This window comes from Pinus tabuliformis, chromosome 7 (genome assembly GCF_031772625.1).
Source record: "Pinus tabuliformis cultivar Carrire ecotype Pingquan chromosome 7, CPIR1, whole genome shotgun sequence".
NCBI lineage: Eukaryota > Viridiplantae > Streptophyta > Pinopsida > Pinales > Pinaceae > Pinus > Pinus tabuliformis.
The window spans coordinates 1,700,914,660-1,700,937,985 of NC_142293.1; the positions used below are offsets into that span (position 1 = coordinate 1,700,914,660).

At 37.6% G+C, this 23,326-nt stretch overlaps 1 long non-coding RNA gene across 1 annotated transcript; it reads left to right on the forward strand.

Moving 5' to 3' along the window:
- Positions 1–1,881: 1,881 nt before the first annotated feature.
- On the forward strand, positions 1,882–4,798 carry LOC149255079 (uncharacterized). The gene is made up of 2 exons (XR_016267209.1): positions 1,882–2,559; positions 4,269–4,798. It is a non-coding gene; the product is annotated as an uncharacterized LOC149255079 (long non-coding RNA).
- The last annotated feature ends 18,528 nt before the right edge of the window (positions 4,799–23,326 follow it).

The following is a 23,326-nucleotide window of genomic DNA, read 5'->3' on the forward strand; positions in this document are numbered from 1 at the left end:
CGAAATCAAAATTGCACAGCGCATAGGCAAGAATGCCACCCGTCAGTGAAGAGCCGGCTTTAGTCTGCATGCTGCGGAGAGTCAGGCGTGTCCCTCTCCACCTGGCTGGAATAAGCTATCCAGGGGACGAAGCAATTGTCATCATTTCCTTTTGTGTCGCCTTCAGGAGTGGTCACCAAATTGAGAATGCAGCCTGCACGCTGAGACGGCCCACAGACTAGAATCTCGCTCTGAGTCGGGTCGACAGGATGCTGAGGCGCTTCAGAGACAGGGGTGTCCTCCTGCATATTGTCCGCGTTAAACACCACCCCAGCCATATCCCCTTGCAGAACACTGTCTTCCTGAGAGTGAGAGGAAGTGGTTTGAGCCGAGCTGACATGATTATTCTCCTCCTCCGCGAGAATAATTGTGATGCTTGCCGTCAATACAGGCCTATTGAGCCTGCTGTGGAAAGTAAACCGAGAAGTCTGAAAAGAGTTATGCGGAAGAGACCCAGCTTGACCCAAGGGCAAAAAAGAAGGGGAGGCTGAGGCAATGGGAATGACGTTCTGTGGAATAGGACACGAGGTTCGACCTCTATTTCCCGTGTTGCTTCCTCCGCGCGGGATACCTCGGCGGCGAGATATGCTTGGGAGAACAGATTGACTGAGAAAGGGGTTGAGACGGAGCAAGCGGGTGGGAATTTGAGCGCAGAGGAGCCCAATAATATTCAAAGACCAGGCGAGCTTCCAAATTCGATGGACCAGACAGGAGTGCGGGAAGAATTCTGCGCAGAGGTGAATGAAACCATTGACAATGACATGAATGAAAAACGGATCCATGCATAAGAACTGCCCTGAATGCGCTTGAACCAGGCGCTCATAAATGTTAAACTGCGAGACCATCATTCCAATCTGCAACGAATTAACTTCGCATGCCTTTGAAGGAATTTGCTAGCCCGAGACGCATGCCATGAGGGCCATCCGCCAGCCAAGTGCCAACTCTGTGCGGCGTCCCATTAATGTCATTGAATGCCACCCGCATCCAGGTTATTTAAATAATAATTTTACTTATTTAATGAATTAAAAAATAAAAGCATTAGAACCTATTTGAACTTATTGCTCTGCTTTAAATGACATCGAACCTGATATGGAATCTTCCAGAGGGAGGTATGTAACTTTAACCAGAAGTATTCTCGCAGGCGTGATGAACCGACATGTAAAAAAAATATCTGTAAGTAAAATGGAGCGAGTGCAATACAGCTATGTTGATGTGACATACAGAATATCTAAATAAAAGACGTAGTCTTTAACGCGACTTTTTGAAAGCCTTTCCGGCGATTTTTTCCGGTGAAAATCCGGCAGTGATTTATTGGAATCCAAGTTTGATAGCTAATTTCTGCACAATGAAACCGTCCCAGGGGTTTTTCAGGGTGCTGAATCTGAATATGCAGTTAAAAAACCATTTTAACTGCAACAAATCATGATTTCATCTCAATTTCTTCCGCCGGATTCCGTCACCGGAATCTCAAAAAGTCGCATTATAGACAACTCCTAAATAAAATAGAGGTGAATAAAGCTTGGTTGATTTAACAGTCAAGTGGCCCAAAGTAATTTGACCTAACTTCTGAAATCTTTACATGTAAAAACTGTAAGTAAAATGGAGCGAGTGCATTACAGGCAATTCCTATTTCCAACCCCATTGAAACATAAATGCAGCCTGACATGCAAGGGGAATAACAGTTGCTTTGTTGCTAAAATGCCGAAGTCAACCCCATTGAAACATAAATACAAGAGAACTGCTATATCCCTTGCATGTCAGGCTGCATTTATGTTTCAATGGGGTTGGAAATAGGAATTGCCATGCATTACAGCTATGTCGATGTGACATACAGAATATTTAAATAAAATAGAGGCGAATAAAGCTTGGTTGATTTAACAGTCAAGTGGCCCAAAGAAATTTGACCTAACTCGTGAAATCTTTCATTAGGATGTGAGATTACCAAATCTTCAAACTTACAATGGAATAGTTCTATCATAAAAGAGGTTAATGTGAGAAGTTGCACCGAGCAATTTCAGCCCTTCATCCACAGTGCGTTCAAGTTTTCAATGAGAGGCAGCACCCATAGTGAGGTTCGAGATTTTCGGTCATGAACCATGGAAAATAAAAGAAGTAGCTGCAGTTTCCTCTTTTCAGAGGACAGTACCCGTATATTTGTTGTTGCAAATGCTTGTTAAGATGCTGTCTTCTTCTGCTATTGCTAAAGCTAATGGCAATACCACCGCTTCACCGAGAGTGGAAACCCTAGAATTCAATCTCATCCCGCATGACCTCCAAAACCCTCCATCGCTTCCTCATGCCTCCACTTCCTTCTCTTCTGGTGTTCCAACTATTGTAACGCAAAGGATGCCCTGGTGTTCCAACTATTGTAACGCAAAGGATGCCCTGCTCCTCTTCCAGCATTCAAACGGTGTCCGTACTGATGGAAGGGATGGAAGATATACTAATAAGAGCGGCAGTGTTGATAGTGGAAGCCACTATCACGGCCTGTTCTCAAATTGATTCTCCCAAATTTATCAGGTGAGTTTCAATATTTAATCTTACATATCTTACATATCTTTCTTAACCCTGATCTATGAAAATGGATACAAAATACAAGGTTAATATAGATCTAGGGTATGTTTTATTGGTTTTTTTCTTTGTATTGCTTTTCAGTATATTTTACTAGCATTTTAGGCAGCAGGGTTTTGATTCTTTCTATAGCAATGGATGTTAAAAGTTCTTATGTCTAACTTAATTTTTAATTTTGATTTATTTAGCATAAAAAAGATAAAGAAGATATACCATGGTCACGTCGGACATATCTGTTCTTGCATCATATTATTTTAACAACATTACATATGAGGTAAACATCTCTTCCAGCGGATGCCGTAATTCTCTTTGCATTCCTTTCTCCAGACCTCTTTGTATTTATGCTGTAGCTCTCTCTGCAATTCCTCTGTCTAGGCCTCTTTGTCCCATTAAATTTAAGCAAAAAACAGTTGTTCCTCATGTGTAGACCTCCTTGTCCTATTTAAATTTATATCGGCAATGTTTTCCACAGAAATCCGCTTGAGCAGCTTTTGCCAAGGGATATACACAATGCAAGAAAAGTGAGGGTGCTATCACTGTATGGGACAGAGATGTGCGTAAAGGGTGCAGAATGTACACAAAAGCCTTTGCTATAAGATGCCTTCCCTATGCCAAAGCAGTGATTTCTATCAAAAATAAAATGTACAATAAGACAAGTGACATAGATGAACACATGGATTCTAGTCAAATGGAACAAGATAGGAAAGATATATGATGGAATTCCAAAACTTTTCATCATGCCAGCGGCAGTTATACATTGCAAAAAAGACATACATAAAGCTTATCATAGAGCGAAAATAAATGGAATACTACCTCATCATCTACTATCTTCTTCTTGAGATAATGAAATATCCATTTCTTGACATCTGCTTATTTGTGGAAGATTCCAATATAGATATGCTAATAAGAGCACTTGTCACCAAAGACGCAGAGCACCTGTCACTAAAAACACAAACATTATTGCAAGGGTATATGAAAATCGGTTGCCAAGACGCCTAGGAAATAAGATTCAGAATAACAAATGCAAGTCAAATTGAAAAGTTGTTTTTGGGAAAAGGTAATAAATATGTTCACCTCAAAAAAAAAAAAACCGGATTTTATTCATACAGTGTATGTTAGATATACCTCATTTCTCATGACTGATTCATTCAATTTGATTACTTTGGTAATTACATGCAGGGCATTCAATAGATCAAAGGCATTTGGTCTATTGAATTTAACGATCCATTGTATATGCTGCAAGTATGTGTAATTTATTGAGAAGTCTTTAACATGGAAACTTTAATAAAAGAGAGGAATATGTAATAAAACATTTGAGAATTTAGTTGTTTTTTGCGAATGGCTGTGCATTATCTTTTTTCCAATGTGTACAAGGTTAAGGAGTTGAGGTACTTGAATTTAATGTCTCAAAAGGTAAAGCAGTTTAGACACTTGAGTTAAAGTCATGAGTTAGAATATTTGGTTATGAACATTTATTACCTACTTATTAATTCAGGTTACGGACCTAGGGTTGAAATATGAGGCAAGTTTGCTTCACATATGTAGTCCCTTGTTCATTTTGTCTGCTCTATTTAAATATTTGAATCCATTTCTGGTCACGTTTTATGAGTTCGAATGATTTGATCATGATTCTCACATATAAATTGTATGATTTGCAGGTGCGTTACAATCTTGAACATGCGGAACTAATGGAAAATTAGTTCTTCATGTTCTTAAATTCCTCTCTAGTGATCCATTGTTACTCTAGAATTTGCCTTTTTGGAAGTACAAAATTGATTGTCGTTGTGGAGTTGAGAAACTGTTAATAGTGAGGTGATCAAGTAAATGGTTGGCAAGAACTCTCTCTTTCAAATATACAGCGGTGTTCAAGTTCGATCACTGTTCGAGTTTGAGACAATTGCCAGAGATATTGGATCACTAAGATCTTTAACAGATAAACTACCAAGATCAATTTCAAAGTTTCAAAGGGCAGTTTTACGAGTTCAGATGATTTGATTATGATTTTCACTAATAAATATTGTATAATTTGCAGATGCCTTCCAAACCTAGGTGATCAAATAAATGGTTTGGAGGAACTCACACTTTCATATATACATTGGTGTTCAAATTAGATCACTGTTCGAGTTTGAAACAATTGCTAGAGATATTGGATCACTAAGATTTTTAATAGAGGAATTACCGGAATCAATTTTAAAGCTTCAAAGGGCAGTTTTAGAAGAATTACCAGAATCGATTTCAAAGCTTCAAAGGGCAGTTTTTTATGAGTTCAGATGATTTGATTATAATTTTCGCATATAGATATTGTATAATTTGCAGAGGCTTTCCAACACTGAAAACACGGAATTAATGGAAAGTTATTATCCTGTGTTTTTGAATTCCTTTTTCATGATTTGTTGTTGCTCCAGAGGTTGCCTATTTTCAAGTACGAGAATGATCCACTTAGTGGAGTTAAAGCTGTGAATGATCGCATTTTTTGCTCTAATAAATGGTTTAGAGGAACTAACTTTTCATGTATACGTTGGTGTATGATTTTCGCATATAAATATTGTATAATTTGCATAGGCCTTTCAACCCTGAACACTCGGAATTAATGGAAAGTTATTTTCCTGTGTCTTTGAATTTTTTTCTCATGATTTGTTGTTGCTCCAGAAGCTGCCTATTTGCAAGTACGAGAATGAATTTTTTTCTCATGATTTGTTGTTGCTCCAGAAGCTGCCTATTTGCAAGTACGAGAATGATCGACTTAGTGGAGTTAAAGCTGTGAATGATCACATTTTTTGCTAGATGATCTAATAAATGGTTTCCTATTTGCAAGTACGAGAATGATCCACTTAGTGGAGTTAAAACTGTGAATGATCACATTTTTTGCTAGATGATCTAATAAATGGTTTAGAGGAACTAACCTTTCATGTATACGTCGGTGTTTTGAACACTGTTTGAGTTTGAAACATTTGCCGAAGATATTAGATCATTGAGATCTTTAATAGAACTACCAAGATCAATTTTAAAGCTCTGATCATGAAAGAGTATTGTCCATTCATCACTGTTCCAATTTGAGTCGTGACAGTCGACAAAACATTGTAATCCACATTATAGACTTCTTCTTTGTGGCATTTTGATCTAATTACAGGTGTTGCGTCAAATGCTACAATATATCAATCCACTGGTTAGGGCTGCACGACAAAACATTTTAATCCACACTATAGTCTTTTTCTTTGTGGCATTTTGATATAATTCCAGGTGTTGTGTCAAATGCTACTATATATCAATCCACTGGTTAGGGCTGCACCGTCCAACCGCTGGTTGAACGCTTTGTAGTCTGTCCATCTTTCTCTTCTATTTCTTGGTACTAGTCTGTCTGGCTAAAAACAGCAATAGTAAGAATTTTGTGAAGAATATTAACGAGGGGCGTTTTCAATGCCAGGTGCCTGCGTTCCACCGAGTTAGTAGATATTTTGTATGAGCCGCAACAGAGGTTTTGGACTATTCTTTGTTGGATATTCCTAAGATGTCTTAATTTTATAAGAGTGCCTTTTCTGTAATTCACGGGTGGAAAGCCCTAATAGGAATCTTTGTTTATTATTTCTTCATTAATTTTATGAAGGCATGGGGTTTGAGTTGAGCCCTTTGTTATCAATTTATGACAGCTTGAACATTCTGTTTGGTTATACTCCAAAATTTAATATGGACACAATCTATAACATATATTGCCATATTCTATTTATTTATGACTAGTTCTGTGTTTTCCATCATTTAATTACTTTTTGTGATTAAGAGTCAACGTTGGATTCCATCGGTAGGCGACTCCTCTCCTCTTATCTATTTGCCAGGCCAATTCTCACTATCCCTAAAAAGGGACTGCTATCCTATCCAATTCTCACGAGTGCTAGAGACTGCTATTCTGCCAAAAGCCATTTAAATACACATCATTTTATCTTCAATTGGGGCATCAAGGCTAAAGCCACCAAGGATTCAAATGATTGTGTTTTGGGAGGTGGAGGCACACTTCTTATAGCTGTAACAGTTTTATTTGTAAACGCAACAATGCAAAACTGGTTAATGAATGTTTTTCTAATACTCGTACAACGAGTATTCCTCCCACGCTTGTACTTCTTTCTCAGACAAATGACTATTCCTCCCAGGCTTGTAACTTGACACATGGGAGTATTTCTTGCCATAACACACGGTAAACCATCTCCATGTAAATTTATTACAATATAAAAACTTCAAAAACATGACAAAAACACACGGTAAACCATCTCCATGTAAATTTATTACAATATAAAAACTTCAAAAAGATGACAAAACAATTAGCTCACATCCATTTTAATTTCAGATTTATTTAAGTATAATAGAAACGTGACAAAACAATTAGCTCAAATTAAAATAATTAGATCACATCCATTTTAATTTGAGATCTATTTGAGTGTCCAAAGGGATCAAATCTCTTGCGCTCTCTCTTGAGCTCTCTTGACACTTGGTAGTTCTAAATTTAAAATTGATATTGGCTTGTCTTTACCTCTAAAGAGTTAGAGTTCTCTCTTGCGCTCTCTCTTGAGCTCTCTTGACACTTGGTAGTTCTAAATTTAAAATTGATATTGGCTTGTCTTTACCTCTAAAGAGTTAGAGTTCTCCCCTAAACAAGCTATATTCCTCATAAATATCATAAATCAATGTCATAAATGAAAACTATAGATGAATATGTCCTTTTATTTTAATATATATGTATTTTTGCCATTAATAAATATACATTATAAAATTACAAATAAAAAAATAAATATATGATTATTTTTATTTTTATTTACATAATTGGATAAAACAACATTTTTTCCATACTAAATTAAAACTAGTATTTGCAAATTAAACTAAAACTATTGTGTAACATGCAAAGGCTAGTGTGTAATATTTACACATTACTGTGCAAAGAAAAGTCAACGGCTATAAACGGGGAGAGTGCGGGGAGGGACATCCGGCCTCCAAAGGGGCTGAGAACGATGTGGCCAGGTGGGAATCATATCACATATAAAGCAGGCCAGGGAGTAGGTTTATGGCAAAGGATGACGTCGGCGTGGATGGGATAATGCCGAGGAAAAATAAAGATAGCAATATAATAGAGGCTCTAGGCTACAAAGCAGGCGGGCGAGTAGGTATATGGCAAAGGATGACGTCGGCGGGGATGGGAGAATGCTGGGAAAAATAAAAATAGCAATATAATAAAGGCTCTAGCCTCCGGGTATACGTGACACAAAATTGAATGGAGGGGCCATTATGTGATGTTATTTGCACTGTTTAAATTTTACACTTCAAATTTTATCAGAATTATGAATCTGAATCTGAATAGTGTTGTGAAGATAAATTTTATTATAAAAAGATAAATCAAACTGTATTTAAATTTTCCACTGTTTAAATTTGATCTTATCAGGACGATGAATGTGAAGATAAATCTTAATATAAAAAGATAAACCCAACCATGTTCAAATTTTGCCAGGTTTAAATTTGATCTTATCGGGACTTTGGACGTCGTGAAGATAAATCTCACCCTAAAAAACATAAACTAAACCATGTTCATCTCACTCTAAAAAACCATGTTCATTTCACCCTATAAAAAACTAAACCATCATCAAATTTTGCACTGTTCAAATGTTCAAATTTTATGAGGACCATGAATCTGAACAGGGTTTTGAAGATAAATTTCACCATAAAAAAGATAAACCAAACCATATATGAATTTGAATAGTGTTTACAAAAGATTTTTTGGTGAAGATCACATGAAACACCATTTGTCGAAGCGTTTTAAATCAATCAGTGTGGTTTATTGTCAGGACAAGTTGAAGAAACAGATCCGCCTTAGCAAGTGGGCCAGTGTGGTTTATTGTCAAGACAAGTTGAAGAAACAGATCCACTTTAGCAAGTGCTTCATTGTCAGGACAAGTTGAAGAAACAGAGTCAGCTTAGCAAGTTAAATAGATTGAGCAGAATAGAGCCTCCAATGGCTAACAAGACCATCAACTACATTTGATTATTATAAGGAGATTAAAACTTTTTTAATAATTTAAGGCAAATAAGTTATCCTAGGAGACCAATCTCTTAAAATATATAAAAATAATTTATGATAATAGTTAGTTAAAATTTATTAATAAATAATTAAAAATTATAAGTTAAATTAGTATTTAAAAATAATTTATGATAATAGTTAGTTAAAAATTATTAATAAATAATTAAAAACTATAAGTTAAATTATTTAAATGAAACTTAGTTAAAAACAAGTCCATTTTTATAGGATAAATTATATGAATATAAAAGAAAGAAATGGTTAAAAAATAAAAATAATAAAAATATGAATAAATAAATAAATGAGAAAAATAATATAAGGCAACTTAAAAATAATTAAACGAGAAAAAAAAGAAAAAAGATCAATAAATAAAAATAAAAATAAATTAGTTAGGAAAGTAGATGGTCCAAAAAAAAGAATAAATAAAAATAAAATAAATAAATACATCAATAAATAAAAATAAAAATAAATAAATTAGTTAAGAAAGTAGATGATAAAAAAAGGAAAAAAGAAAAAAAGGGAGCGGAACGAAGTCTAGGAAGAGAGTGCTGGGGCCCAACACCGTCTGATTTTCCAGCCATCTTCTCTATTGAGATTATTTGGCTTCTTTTCTGAGATTATTTGGCTTCTTTTCAATCTCAAGCGCTTCCCTAAATTTCTGATGATGGAAGTGCGAAACCTTAGCAATAACACTAGCCTCCTCAATACAAACATGATGATTGGTCAGCATGCTCAGCTAAAGCAGAAGACATAGATCGCTTATGCTTAAGGTCTGCTACATGCTCACTAATCCTTTGATTAATGGAGTGATCAATTTCCCCAATGTAAGGGGTCCCACAAGAATAGGGGAGCATGTACACACCTTTCATATCTTTACGGTCGATAGGATTCTTCGCTGATCTGAGGGACATGCGAATGGTGTTGAGGGGCCTAAAGGTCACATGGACACTATGCATCCTGAGAATCCTACCAATCTTATCAGTAGTCCCTTGAACATACGGAAGATGGACACTTGGAACTCGTTCCTTCGGTTCCCTTTGATAAGATTGGTAGGATTCTAAGGATGCATAGTGTCCCTGCGACCTTTAGGCCCTTGAACACCATTCACATGTCCCTCAGATCAACGAAGGATCCTATCGACCCTAAAGATATGAAAGGTGTGTACATGATCCCCTGTTCTTGTGGGACCCCCTACATTGGGGAAACTGATCGCTCTATTAATCAAAGGATTAGTGAGCATGCGGTAGACCTTAAGCATAAGCGATCTAAGTCTTCTGCTTTAGCTGAGCATGCTGAGAAAACCAATCATCATGTTTGTATAGAGGAGGCTAGTGTTATTGCTAAGGTTTCGCACTTCCATCATCGGAAATTTAGGGAAGTGCTTGAGATTGAAAAGAGGCCGAGTAATCTCAATAGAGAAGATGGCTGTAAAATCAGTCGGTGTTGGGTCCCAACACTCTCTTCCTAGTCTTTGTTCCGCTCCTTTTTTTTTACCATCTACTTTCTTAACTAATTTATTTATTTTTATTTTTATATATTGATCTATTTATTTATTTTATTTTTATTTATTCATTTTTTTTTGGACCATCTACTTTCTTAACTATTTTTTTTTTCATAACTATTTTTTTTAGTTTCAATTTTTTTTTGACTTATATTATTTTCTCATTTATTTATTTATTCATATTTTTATTTTTAACCATCTCTTTATTTTATATTCATATAATTTATTCTATAAGAATGATCCTGTTTTTAACTAAATTTCATTTAAATACTAATTTAACTTATAATTTTTAATTATTTATTAATAATTTTTAACTAACTATTATCATAAATTATTTTTATATATTTTAAGGGATTGGTCCCTTCAGGATAACTTATTTCCCTTAAATTATTAGAAAATTTTTGATCCCGGTACAATACTCAAAAGTAGTTGCTCCACTCACTCTATTTAACTTGGTAAGCTGGATCTGTTTCTTCAACTTGTCCTGACTATGAACCACACTGGTTGGTTCCAAACGTGTCGACAAATGGTGTTTCATGTGATCTTCCGCGAAAAAACTTTTGTAAACTTGATATGGATCACAGAAGTATCAACTCTACCACTGAATAGTGTTTTGAAAATAAACTTTACTATAATTTTTTTTTTTTAATTATAAGTTGAATCTAGAAATACCCACAATAATATCAAAAATTCCAATAAAAATTTATCATCAAAACAATTACTGAATTTGATCAAAAATATTTATTATTATTATTAAATTTAGACTTAAAAAATGCAATGACTCCGTGTCTTTTATTAAACTCTATCTAAAAAGTATTTATTTTATTAAATTTAGACTTGAAAAAAGCAATGGCTCATTCTCTTTTATTAAATCTGATAAAAAAATGCAATGACTCATTCGCTTTTATTAAACTTGATCCAAAAGTATTTCAAAATAAGAGCCCTTTGACACTTTGTTAAACTTAATATATAATTTTGTCAAAATATAAAATTATTTAAAAAGTTAAGAATCTTATGTATAATATCTTAAAAACTATAACATTGATTATTAATTTTGTCACTTTTTAAATAACTTTAAAAAGTTAAGAATAGTACATAGTTTAATATCTTATTTAAAAATAAAATTAAAAATATAAAATTGATTATAAAGTGTAATCTTATAAAAATATAAAATTGATTATAAAGTGTAATCTTGTTTGGTCAAAATTAATTTATTGTATTTCTATAATCTAGAAGTATTTAAGCACTTATTCTACACTTTGTTAAACTTGATTTAGAATGTTGCTACAATTTTAAAGGCATTTAAAAAACATAAAATAATTACACATAATTTAATATATTGAATATTATTTGTTTTATAATGCATAAACTGAAAAATGTACGTTATCGTATTAAATTTGATTAGATATATTTTATTGTATTGAATCTGATTACACTATTACATTGAATTCTATTTGGATTATTCTTTATTTTAATTTATTAAAGATATATTACATAATAAATTTATTTATTTTTAATATATATATAATTTAAAAAATATATATTAAATTTTTAAAAGATTTAAAATTAAAAGTTATTTAGAAAAATGAAGGAAAATAAAAAAGATTTTAACATCGGTTTGTTTTCATCCAAGTGTAACATTTATTTTTATTAATGTTAATTTAAAAAAACACGAGATATTTAATACATCATAAAAATACCAAATACATACAAAATATTTTAACTTAATAAAAATAGTTTTTGGAGACATTTTTAAAAGTTGAGTGTTTTACCATATATATATATTATACTTTATATAGATATTAATAAAGATTAAAGTAAATGTGATTTCGGCATTAAACTATAAGCTAAAATGATCCTAAACATGTTAATAGCTTAAAAAATCTAAAACATGTCAAAGAAAATGTAATTTAGTAAGGAAACCAAGCCTATATTGGGTTTTAGGTTATTTTGATATGTGAGAAGTAGCTCTAGTCATGCAATTCAAGTTCAAGGTTATGAGTGTTTCTTGATTTTATAAATTATTAAAGTTAATTAAAGTTATTTGGGAAAGTTAATCAAATTATTATCATTTTGTTGTGATGTGAAATTAGTCTATTGTGGAATTCAATTTTAAAAAGAAAAGTTTATGAAACTTGATTGTCCTTGAATGGTTTACAAATGATTACATTGGTGAAGACATGGAAACATAAGCTAAGAGTTGTCCTCTACATAATCCAAGTAATTGTGTACCAAATGCTACTTGTCACCATGGCATACTTTTTTTGTTGCTATGGCTTCCATCTTGGGTTTTTGTTATTTAAATATAAATAAGTGATGAGTTTGACATCTCGAGCACATGTATAGGTCCATAAGATTGTTCAATGATGATTGAATGTCTTTAAAACATAAGTCCAATTTTATGTGGATTTCATATGGCTTGTTCACAATATCTATGTTAATAATTTGTGTAAGTTACATGAATCAAACAAGTCAATGAGGTGGATTCATCTTATGCTTCTCAATGATTAAAAATACAAGAAAAGAGAAGATAAAGTATCTATTGTAATTTGCTAACATTGGTTTACTTTATTTATCATAAAAATACTCAAAATTCCTCCTAACTTCTTACAAATGGTATTAGTTTAAAACTCCATTAGTTAAACATTACAAATGAAAATGAATTTGTTGACGGTGCTGGACCTACCAAGATTCAGGGGATCTCCCTGGTATGAAGTCCCAACTAGACCAAATAGCGAGTCCCATCTGGTATGATGGTCCGGTTGCCATTATCTTAAATGTTTGTCTTAACTCTTGCTTGCCAGCACGAGAGAGTGGTCTACTTTGTCTTTGAGGTTCGGGTGCCTGGTGAATGATAGTGTTACTTGTGTCAAAGTTCTTTCATCACAGAGAGAGAGGATGGAAGTGAGTCTTTAGTCCATGGAGAAAAATTACCAACTCTGTCAAAGACACACAACACATAACATGCACAACTTCCGAAGGACCAATTCACACGGATGCGGTAGTCACAACACACACGTGAAGATAGCACATACAACACCCAATGGAGAAGCCCACGTGAGTGCAATGATCGTTATAACAAATTTATGTGAAAGGTTCTGTTCGATGTCCGGTGATGCAACCCACGTGGATATGACAACGTTAACAACTTATACAACACATTTTCATCAATATATGCATTAGAGCAACCACGTTATAACAAGTTTATGTGAAAGGTTCTGTCCGATGTCTGGTGATGCAACCCATGTGGATATGACAACGTTAACAACTTATACAACACATTTTCATCAATATATGCATTAGAGAAACCGAAAGAGTTCAATTGTTTTAACACAGGTTAAAGCAACATGCATTACAAGCGTTCAAAGTTAGTTCTTACAACAATTATAATACATGTGCGAAAATGTGCTAGCCTATTATTAGGCTTCTGAATTAAGCGAAAGTTCCAAGACACATCGGTACACCATACATCACTAACCCCGTGAAAGGGGCATTGGAGCCACTGTTCGCTCCTCAAAGAATGACTAAAAACTCTCAAGGCTATGTGGGGAGGAGCCAAGGTGAAAAGACCTTTGCATGTACAAATGAGGGGGTATTTATAGCCAAGGGCAAAATTGGCCCTTGTGATTGTTCAACTTCCCTCAAGATTGTTTGACTTATTAGACTCTTCAACTTTACATGACTCTTTGTATGACATATGGGTCTCGTGGACTTCCACGTTACATTACATTCATTTACACAATATAGCCCAAAGTAGTGATGTGACTGACATGACTCATGAGACGATTCGACACGTCAGTGCTGGTATGTCCATGCTGCTGGTGGTTTCCATGTCGAGCTGTAGTGCTACTGAGTGATGGATGTGCTCTTGGTGTATCATAGCTTCACCTCGCATGACAAGGTGTTTAGAGTCTTCGATGGTCTTGGTGTTCGCTTGATGTTGCATGTGCACGTTGCTTCTTTGCTTGTACTTTGGCATGTTTGACATGTTCGTTCATTCGCGAAAAATTCTCTTCGCATGCATCATCCTTTCATCCGTTCACGATCACATCTCTTTGAATTTACTCTCATTGTTCATCCCATCGATTGTTGCGTCATGTCTTATCCGTATACATGTATCCACAATCACTCATGACAAGACAACATCAAATCCATAACCTCCTAGTCTACCATGATGCATTGTTATTAGATTTTAGATGAAGGTGACCACGCTACGAAACTGTGCAAGGCAAGTTTCAAGCTAGGATGCGGGCTTTGACCACTTCTGGTGAAAATTGCGCAGAAGTCACTGGGACACTGAGATGGACAATTTGGATCAGCAGTGACTATTCACGGGATCTAGCTCTGCTGGAGGGCAGATCTGTGCAATTTCTGGAGGGAAGCAATGCGGATAGTAGAGAGGCTTGGCAGTAAAAATTTCACAATTCTTGGAGGGAGGACACAGCGGGCTATAAGAGGCTTGGTAGCAAAAACTGCGCAATTCATGGAGGCAGCTAGCAGCGGGCTGTGAGAGGCTTGCCAGGAAAAATTACTCATTTTTTTTTTCTTCAGGGAGATGGTTGTGGGCTATAGGGTTGTTGGTGACAAAAGCTACGCAATTGTTGGGAGACTGACCTGATGAACACCTCTGCATGGTTTTTGAGCTAAGCAGGATGTTGGGATGCTGAGGGGCTTGGTCATGAAATCTGCGCAATTTTTTGAATGAGCAGTTAGTCAACTAACTGGAAAAACTACACAATTTTTTGAGGGAGACAGGGACGGACATTGGGTGTCTATCCGACCTGTCTATGCAATTTCCTCAGTCAGCAGAGTGGGCAAGGTTTGCATCTTTTGCGCAAATTTTGAGGGGAGTGAGTCTTGGGGTCACTGCCTAGTCAAACTCTCCGATTTACCAGTAGGAGGGTTGGTTGATTAGCTTGTGGGAAACACACATTGAAATGGCTTGTTGGACACTTCTGCGTTGTTCTGGGTGATAGTTGGTCGAGTTGATTCTAGGGTGGAGATCCGACTATTAGAGGGTGATCTAGTCATCAGAACTTCAACAAAATGACTAAGTGTGTGAGTGAGTGAATTTGTGCATATGCGACCTTGCGAACACACACTCAACATGACTTGACGACAAAACATCTCAAACCATCAAGATGATATACTCAACATGACTAACCGAAGGTGCGAATAACAAACACGATGCTTGTGATAGATCGTTGAACGACCGCGACGATGTTGCGCGATAGTGCATACAACTTTGTGTGTGAGTGCGACGAATGTTTACATAGCAAATACAACTTGTACACAAGAAGCGGGATCTTGTGCATGACCAAAACATGGCTACAAGTGTGACTTTGTGACCAACATGCAAAAAGATGTACATTGAACGGTTAAGCAAGGAAGGTGAAAAGACTCAACACGAGCTCATGGGGTGAGCCCGAGTGTTTGCAAACATAAAGTAAAAATCTAAGGGAGACTCCGAAATTGGATGCAGGCCAAATTTTTTGAGGGTGTTGCAGCCGTTACAACACTGGGCGACACACTGGTTGAATTCCAGATTCTCTGTTTTGGTCCATTTACAACATAGGGCCTTGGTCCTTCTAGGAGTATTGAATCGTTGTGCGGGTTACTTTGGATGCCCCACTTATCCCATGGACAAACATGATTCACCTTTCACCAACTAAGTCAAACACAACAAAAAGTTTCTCCTTGATCAATGTTTCGAAATCAGGAAGGGTAGTTTGGCTCGCGAGTTAAAAACTTTTAGAGTATAAGTTTTCATCTCTGGTGTTGCTCCGCTACCAGCAGACATGGACAGTACCTCCCAGAGTCACGTAGGAACACACGCATTTCTCCATTGCCAGCAAGCCTAGTCAGTGCCCTGGTGGAGTTGCATGCTTCACCTCTCTGCACAGGAAGCCTTTCTCTTCTTTCACCTTCGTATTTTAAGAGAATTGAGCATAGGCACTTATTTATTTTTGGGGCGGAAGAGGGATCCAAACTTATTGAGAGCAGAAGAGGTTGTTCCTTCAGAGAAGCATGTAAGCCCTCTGACATAGGCTTGCTCGTTTATATTTTCCCCTTCTCCTTTTCTACTAGTTGGATGAGCTTGATCACATAGAGAATAAGGCTGAGCACAAGCATGGGGTTTCCCAGTGTGGACACATGTTCATGGTTGGACCCAAGCTTCCCTTGCAGATGACTCATATTTTCCATCAAGACTTCATCGACTGAAGGTTATAACCAAGCATAGAGAATACGAACATAGGACTGGCCAAGTGTTGTAGTGTCATAAGACTCTTTAGATCTCAGTCGCATACTCATTCAGAAGCCAGAACTCAGTAAAGGGCAACACTTGTTTACAAAAGACCAAAAATATTAGGATACTAAATAAGCAAAACAATACGAAACAAAAATAGTAAGAAAAGTGAGAAAAATAAAACAATAAGCAGTAGAGAGACTTTTGTACATGGCGCTGGGCCCGACCTACTGAAAATAATGTTTGAGATCTTGGTCGTTGACAGGAAGATTGTCAATCCTCTCGTCAAGTGATTGCAGATGGTACGTGTAAAGGCCAAGCTTCTCATGGACTGTGTATGGACCAATCCACAGGGATTGGAACTTCGTATGCTTTCCTTTGTCTTCATGGGGTTTATCCCATTTCAATACTAAGTCACCAATATCGAAGTTAGCTTTCCCCGCAGACTTCTTGTCGAACCATCTCTTGATACGCTTCCGGTGGAGTGTAAAATTTTCTTTTGCTTTCATCCTTTCTTCTTGCTGCTTGCGAAGTGTATCCATCCTATGCTGAACTAACAGACAGGGCTTGCCTTGGATTCTTGAGATAACTGAAGCGTAGACAAGTAGATGTTGGGCTGTAGGATGACTTCTTTACCATAGACCAAGAAGTATGGTGAGGTATTCAAAGAGGGTTTGGGTGTTACGTGGTCAACCCATAAAGCATTCGTCAAGGCAGAGTGCCAATTACGCTGCTCAGAGTAAACAATCATTTTGATTACACGGATAAGGTTTTTGTTTGTTGATTCTACGAGACCGTTTCCCTGCAGGTAGTAGTTAGATGAATGTTTCAGCACAATCCCATTTGTAATGCAAAATCATAAAGATTTAAAGATGAAAAGTACATTGCATTATTAAACACAAGTGATATCGGAATGCCAAAGCGTGAGATGATGTTATGTTGGAGGAAGCTGATGACCTCTTGGTCGTTCACTTGCTTGAGCGAAACTGCTTTTGTCCACCGTGTGAAGTAATCAAATGCTGTTAGAATGTAGCGGTGTTTTTTTGAGGAATGTGGAAAATTTTCTCCGATGATTTCCAAGCCCCATTGTTGGAATGGTTCAGTCACTGCAATAGGGTGTAGTGGGGATGATGACCTTTGTGTTCTGCCAGCGCATCGCTGACAGACTGGACACTTGAGGGCGTAATCATGTGCATCCTTGAATAATGTGGGCCAGTAGAAACTAGCTCGCATAACTTTGTGTGCAGTGGTATTTCCCACAAAGTGACCCCTGACGGGTCCATCATGCAAATCTTGCAAAACCTTGTCTTATGCATGTGTTATGCATGTGCCTCCAGGCACCTGAGCAAGATTTTGTTACTGTGCTTTCTGTAAAGCACACTATGCACCAACTAATAGGCTAAAGCTTTGAGGCGCAGTTCCCTCTTCTGTCTGATGGAAAAGTGAGAGGGTATGGTTCCATGCTCAAGGTACTGGCACACATCTTTGTATCAAGAGTTTTTGCATGTAGTGGGTGGTGCTCGCACTACATCATACATTTCAATTTCCTGCTCCCAGCCGACGAGCTCTACTTCTTCCTCCTGTGTGTGTACTGCCTCAGATGCGAGTTTACAGAGACCATGACCATTTATAGTGTGAACTGGCCTGATTTCAAAATCATACTATTGCAACCCTGTCATCTACTTCGCACGTCATTCACCCAACTCTTGCTGTACGAGCAGTGAGCAGACTGCTCGGCGAGGCACATAGATTATGCAATGGTTCTTCAACAAGTAGGGTCTGAAGTGTTTCACCGCCTTGTATACTGCATATGCTTGTTTGTCAATGGCGGGGTAGTTGAGTTCGAGTCCCTACATGCTTGTGCTCATGAAGGAGATGGGACGTTCGTCATTCAGTTCATCCTTCTGAGTGAGTACTGCAGCGAGTGAGTTGTCGGAGGCGAAGGTGTATAATAGGAAGTCTTTTTTGAAATCTGGGCTATAGAGTGCAGGCACTTCTGCAATAGCCTGCTTTATACAGGTGAATGCGTACTTTTCCCTCTTGCCCCAACTGTAGACTGCATCCTTCTTGATCATGTCTTGCATTGGTTTTACTATCTGCACATAGTCCGAGATGAACTTCTAGAGGAAGTTTATCTTTCCCAAGAAGGACTGCATTTCTTTCTTGTTGGTTGGGTGAGCGATTTATGTAATAGTTCGGACTCGTTCCAAATCAACCTTGATCCTGATTTTCGCAACGATGTGCCCAAGGAGGTTCCCCTCAAACACTGCAAATATTCTCTTTTTGGTTTTCAAGGAAATCCCGTATTTTCGACATCGCTCAAAAATTTTCTTCAAATGGCATATGTGGTCTTCTCGTTTTCTTGAAAACCGAGTCACGTCATCGAGGTAAACCACTATTCTGTTTCCAATGAGTCTGTGGAAGGTGATGTCCATGGCACGTTGAAAGGTTGCGCCTGCATTTATGAGCCCAAATGACATTCGTTTGTATGCGAACGTACCCCACTTGGTACGGAAGGCAGTTTTGAGTCTATTAGGTTCTACTACCAGAACCTGATTATATCCTGAAAACTCATCATGTAAGGAAAACATTTGTGCCCCAGATACTGTTTGCAAAATGTGCTCCATAGATGACATGGAGTAGTTGTCTTTGTCCGAGGCGTGGTTCAAGTTCTGAAAATCAACACACAAGCAGATTTCCCCATACTATTTACGTAAAAGAACAAGGTTTGAAACCAATGTAGAATGACGATCTCTGTATATGATCCGTGCATCCAAGAACTTGGTGAGCTCTTTTTGTATGAGGGGTTCAAGTGACAGATGTACTTTCCTTAGCTTCTGTTGATATGGCTTAACCCCTTCTTTGATCAGAATGATGTGTTGGATTATTCCCATGTCTTAAGTTTTCAGATCATCACATGTCCACGATAACACATCCTGGTATTGTTTGAACAAGCAAACAAAGGCTTGCCGCTCTTGTTGCATGCAACACATACCGAGATTGATGAACTTCGGATCTTGTTCTGTTCTCAAGTTAATTAGCTCGTGCATCATGGTAGAGCTATGGGTTTTGTTGTTCCTTGGCCCCTAAAAGCATTCTTCCAAGTCATATAGTTTTTCCAAAGATACCACACCTTTGGGAATGAGGTGGCCTTTGTTGATATCCGCCCCAGCTTGCAAAGATCGCTCATGCTTGTCTTTGTCTATCGTTGCATCCTTGAAGGTATCAATGTTGGGCATGAAATACAGTATCTATTGATCGTCATCAAACATGCGTAAATTAGTTATGTTAGCCAGGTGTTGTGCTCTACAACAACCCCCCATTTCATATTATTTTTATTCACAAAAATAACATGTGAAATGGGTCCCTTTAGATTTTAATTGGTATCAATATTGTATTATTTAAAAAGGTCCGAAAACCAAAGGAAACATTATAAAAAACCTTTTTGAAAAACCCATTTTGATCAAATAAATCAATCTTTAATCATTGCGATAAAGCGATCGCAAGATCGCATATCACAATGACATAAGGAGCATATGTAAATGGCACATTGGTTTCCGCCGATGCGATATTGCTATCGGCGATCGGAAATACTCTATGCACATTTTAAGAGCGCCCCCAGGTCATACCCCCGATGCGATGCGATATCGCAATCGGAAATCGACGATACACTATCTATGCACATTGTAATGCCCATTCACCCCGATGCGATGCGATTTCTCTATCGGCGATCGGCGGTGTGCTATCCATATGTTTATATAATGCCAATACCTCCGATGCGATGCGATTTCGCTATCAGCGATCGGCGGTATTGCTATCCACATGTTTATATAATGCCAATACCCCCGATGCGATGCGATTTCGCTATCGGCGATCGGTGGTATGCTATCCATATGTTTATATAATGCCAATACTCCCGATGCGATGCGATATCGCTATCGGCGATCGGGGTTTCAAAAATGTCAACATAAGGATTTAAGTGTTCCCAACGCCCGATTATGATATAGCGCGGATTTCAAAAAAGCCGTTAAAATGGAGGGATATAATGATCAATTCATATTTAAAGCTTGATCTGTCGAACAATGATTCACCTGCGCTCAACCGCCAAAAACATCTCTAAGCACGCTTAAAGGAATCATTCGGCCAGTTAATGGTATAATGGGCATTTAAGGATTGGCAGGTTTTAAACGGCCATTTAATGTAATTATAAGTCCTAAAATCTCCCATGGATTGTATCCGCGGCCATTATAAAAGTTTCCTCTCATTACGCATTGATCAATATATCTCACCTTATTGGAGCTTTCATTGCCAATTCTCTGTGTTACGTGTATTTTGGCTCCTGTGCAGAATTCATCCAAAGAAGAAAGCTCAAGTAAAATGGGGAAGAAATCTAAGAAGACCACAGGCCCTTCCGTTGCGCCAGCCACAGGACAAGCCGTCGCTGATCCCTCAAACAAAAAGAAGGGATTGATATCAGATACTACATGTTCTGGTCTCGTCAGAACAACTTGGCAAGGCACCTACAACCTGATTGAAGCCGAAGAACCAGAAGCAACAACAGTACAAGCCACTGTGGATTTAACTCGGAAATCCGATGGCACTCTAAAGGACTTGGCTGACTCTTTCCTTCATCGGATAGCAGCTAGGGAACAAATTCTCCCATATACTGATGTAGTGCGGTGGGCAATTGAGGAAATCCCAGTCCTGGATAAAACCTTCAGCACCAGAGACGGGAGAATTTTTGGGTCATTCAGCGTTGATGATTTAAGGCAAATGTATCATTTGCCTGAGCCAGAGAAAAAATACAATAAGGCGTTCCTGGAAAAATTCCGAAATGAGAACGAAGTTGAATCCGAACCCATCCGGGATTGGAGACAAAATCCGGCAAAGCACAAGCATGAATCTTCCGGTAAGTACTCGATTGATTCTCTGGCTTCTCCTTATTGCTACGCTGGAATAATGATGTGTAGATTATGGGGATTGCACGACTCTGCTAATTTTACCATAGAAATGGTTCCCCTAATGGAAGCAGCATGCAACAGTGTAATAATGGATTGGGGCATTATTCTCTCAGATAAACTAGCCTCAGCTCTTCTTGAATTTAGGAGTAAGACCCGCATTTCTGAAAGGATAATTCCCCCATTCTATTACAGTGCCTATATCTTAGATACCTTGTGTTTTAATTCTGAATTTCCTGTGCTCGGCTGGAGGTGGAAGCCACAAGACCCCATGCCTATTCACATATACCATCAGAAATTATGGAAGTCCTCTTATAAGCACCATTTGTACCAAGTCTGCAATGGTTTTATGTTACCTGTTCATTATTCTATTTTTGATAAACCTGCTCCCAAGATTTCTTATCAAGCCGGAATTGACTTAACCTCAATAGGAAGATGGTTCGGGGAGGAGAAGTTCACTTATATAAGAATTTTTGGTAGTCAAGCCGAACCTCATGTCCTCCCTTTATACATACCTGATAAACTGCTGGCAAGGGAAATCGCTTACCAGATCATGGCTGAGAGTGTTACACAGACCCTCAAGAAAAACAAGAAGCAGGGCTGGCCCTCTTTTCCTTTTAGATGCGGTGTCTATACCTTGCATGATCTTAAGCATGCAGAAAAGGAAGCTACAAAGATTAAATCATTAACTTTAGCAACTCTCCCTAATAGGCAATTTGATCCAAACAAAGTTGCCTATAATGCACTAGAGCAGGCCAAATTGTCAAAATTTGATCATAAGGAAGATATGTTTGATGACCTGTTCTCCTCCGCTGAGTCAATAAGGCAGGTTAAGACATTGGCTAGAATAAAATATCACGATGAAGGGTTGGTTGAATTTAACAAACTTAGAGAACAGAGGTTGCAAACTCTACCTCTAGATCTATTAGCAACAACCCCAACAACTTCTACAAGCAAGCCTGAACAGAAACAACCAAAGGAGCCTCCGGTTACAACAGTAGAATAGGAGAAGCCACAGGAGGAAAGTCAGAAGAAAGAACAGGAGAAAGTGCAGGAGGAGACCCAGATAAAAGGGCAGAAACAGACCACCACTGAAGTAAACGTGGATACTCATATTGACCCCAAATTGCTCCAGGAATGGCAGCAATTTGATTCTATTATCAGTGGCTTGGAATGCTCAAAGGACACTGACACTTCAAAGGCAACAGACACTCAGGAAATCACTTCAACACAGGTTCTAAGTGGAACCAGCGGCCCACCCATTTCAAAAGAAGTAGAGGTAATACCAAAGGATCCCTCTGACCAAATCATTTTGCAGGTAGAAGAGATTCCTCCTTTGGATGTCTTCTACAGCCCAAGACATAAAGCTGTAGTAAAGCGACAAAGGAAGAGACGAAGGACTGATCAACCTTCTCTCTTTCCAGAACAGACAGTCACGGGCAATGTGGTTTGGAAGGAGGAATTTGACCCCTCCGATGACCTAACAAAATTATCACAATATGCTGGAGCTTATTCAGCAGCGACAATAGATAAGGCATCGGAGGTGAGTCTTTTGCTCAAAACAAAGGACCAGGATATTTTCTTGTTACAGGCACAGCTGACCGAAGCACAACAGAAAGCAGAGCAGGCGGAGCAGCAATTGTTGACGCAACAACAATTAAACAGTCAACTGACTCAACAATTGCAGGCAGAAAAACAAAGAATCGACCAAAGTGCAATCCAAAAGCAAAAAGAATTATCAGAGGCATTGGCACAATTAAAGGCAGCGAATGAGCAAATGCTGAAAACAAAGGATGAGCAAATCGCTCAATTATCAGCACAGATTGAAAAGACAAAGGGCGTTCCACAAGTGGCTGAATTTAGAGTAGAAGCACTACAGATAAATACTGCATTGATAACCCAAATTAAGCTTCTATGTCAACAAATTGCCCAGGCAGAGCCACTATGTGAATTAACAG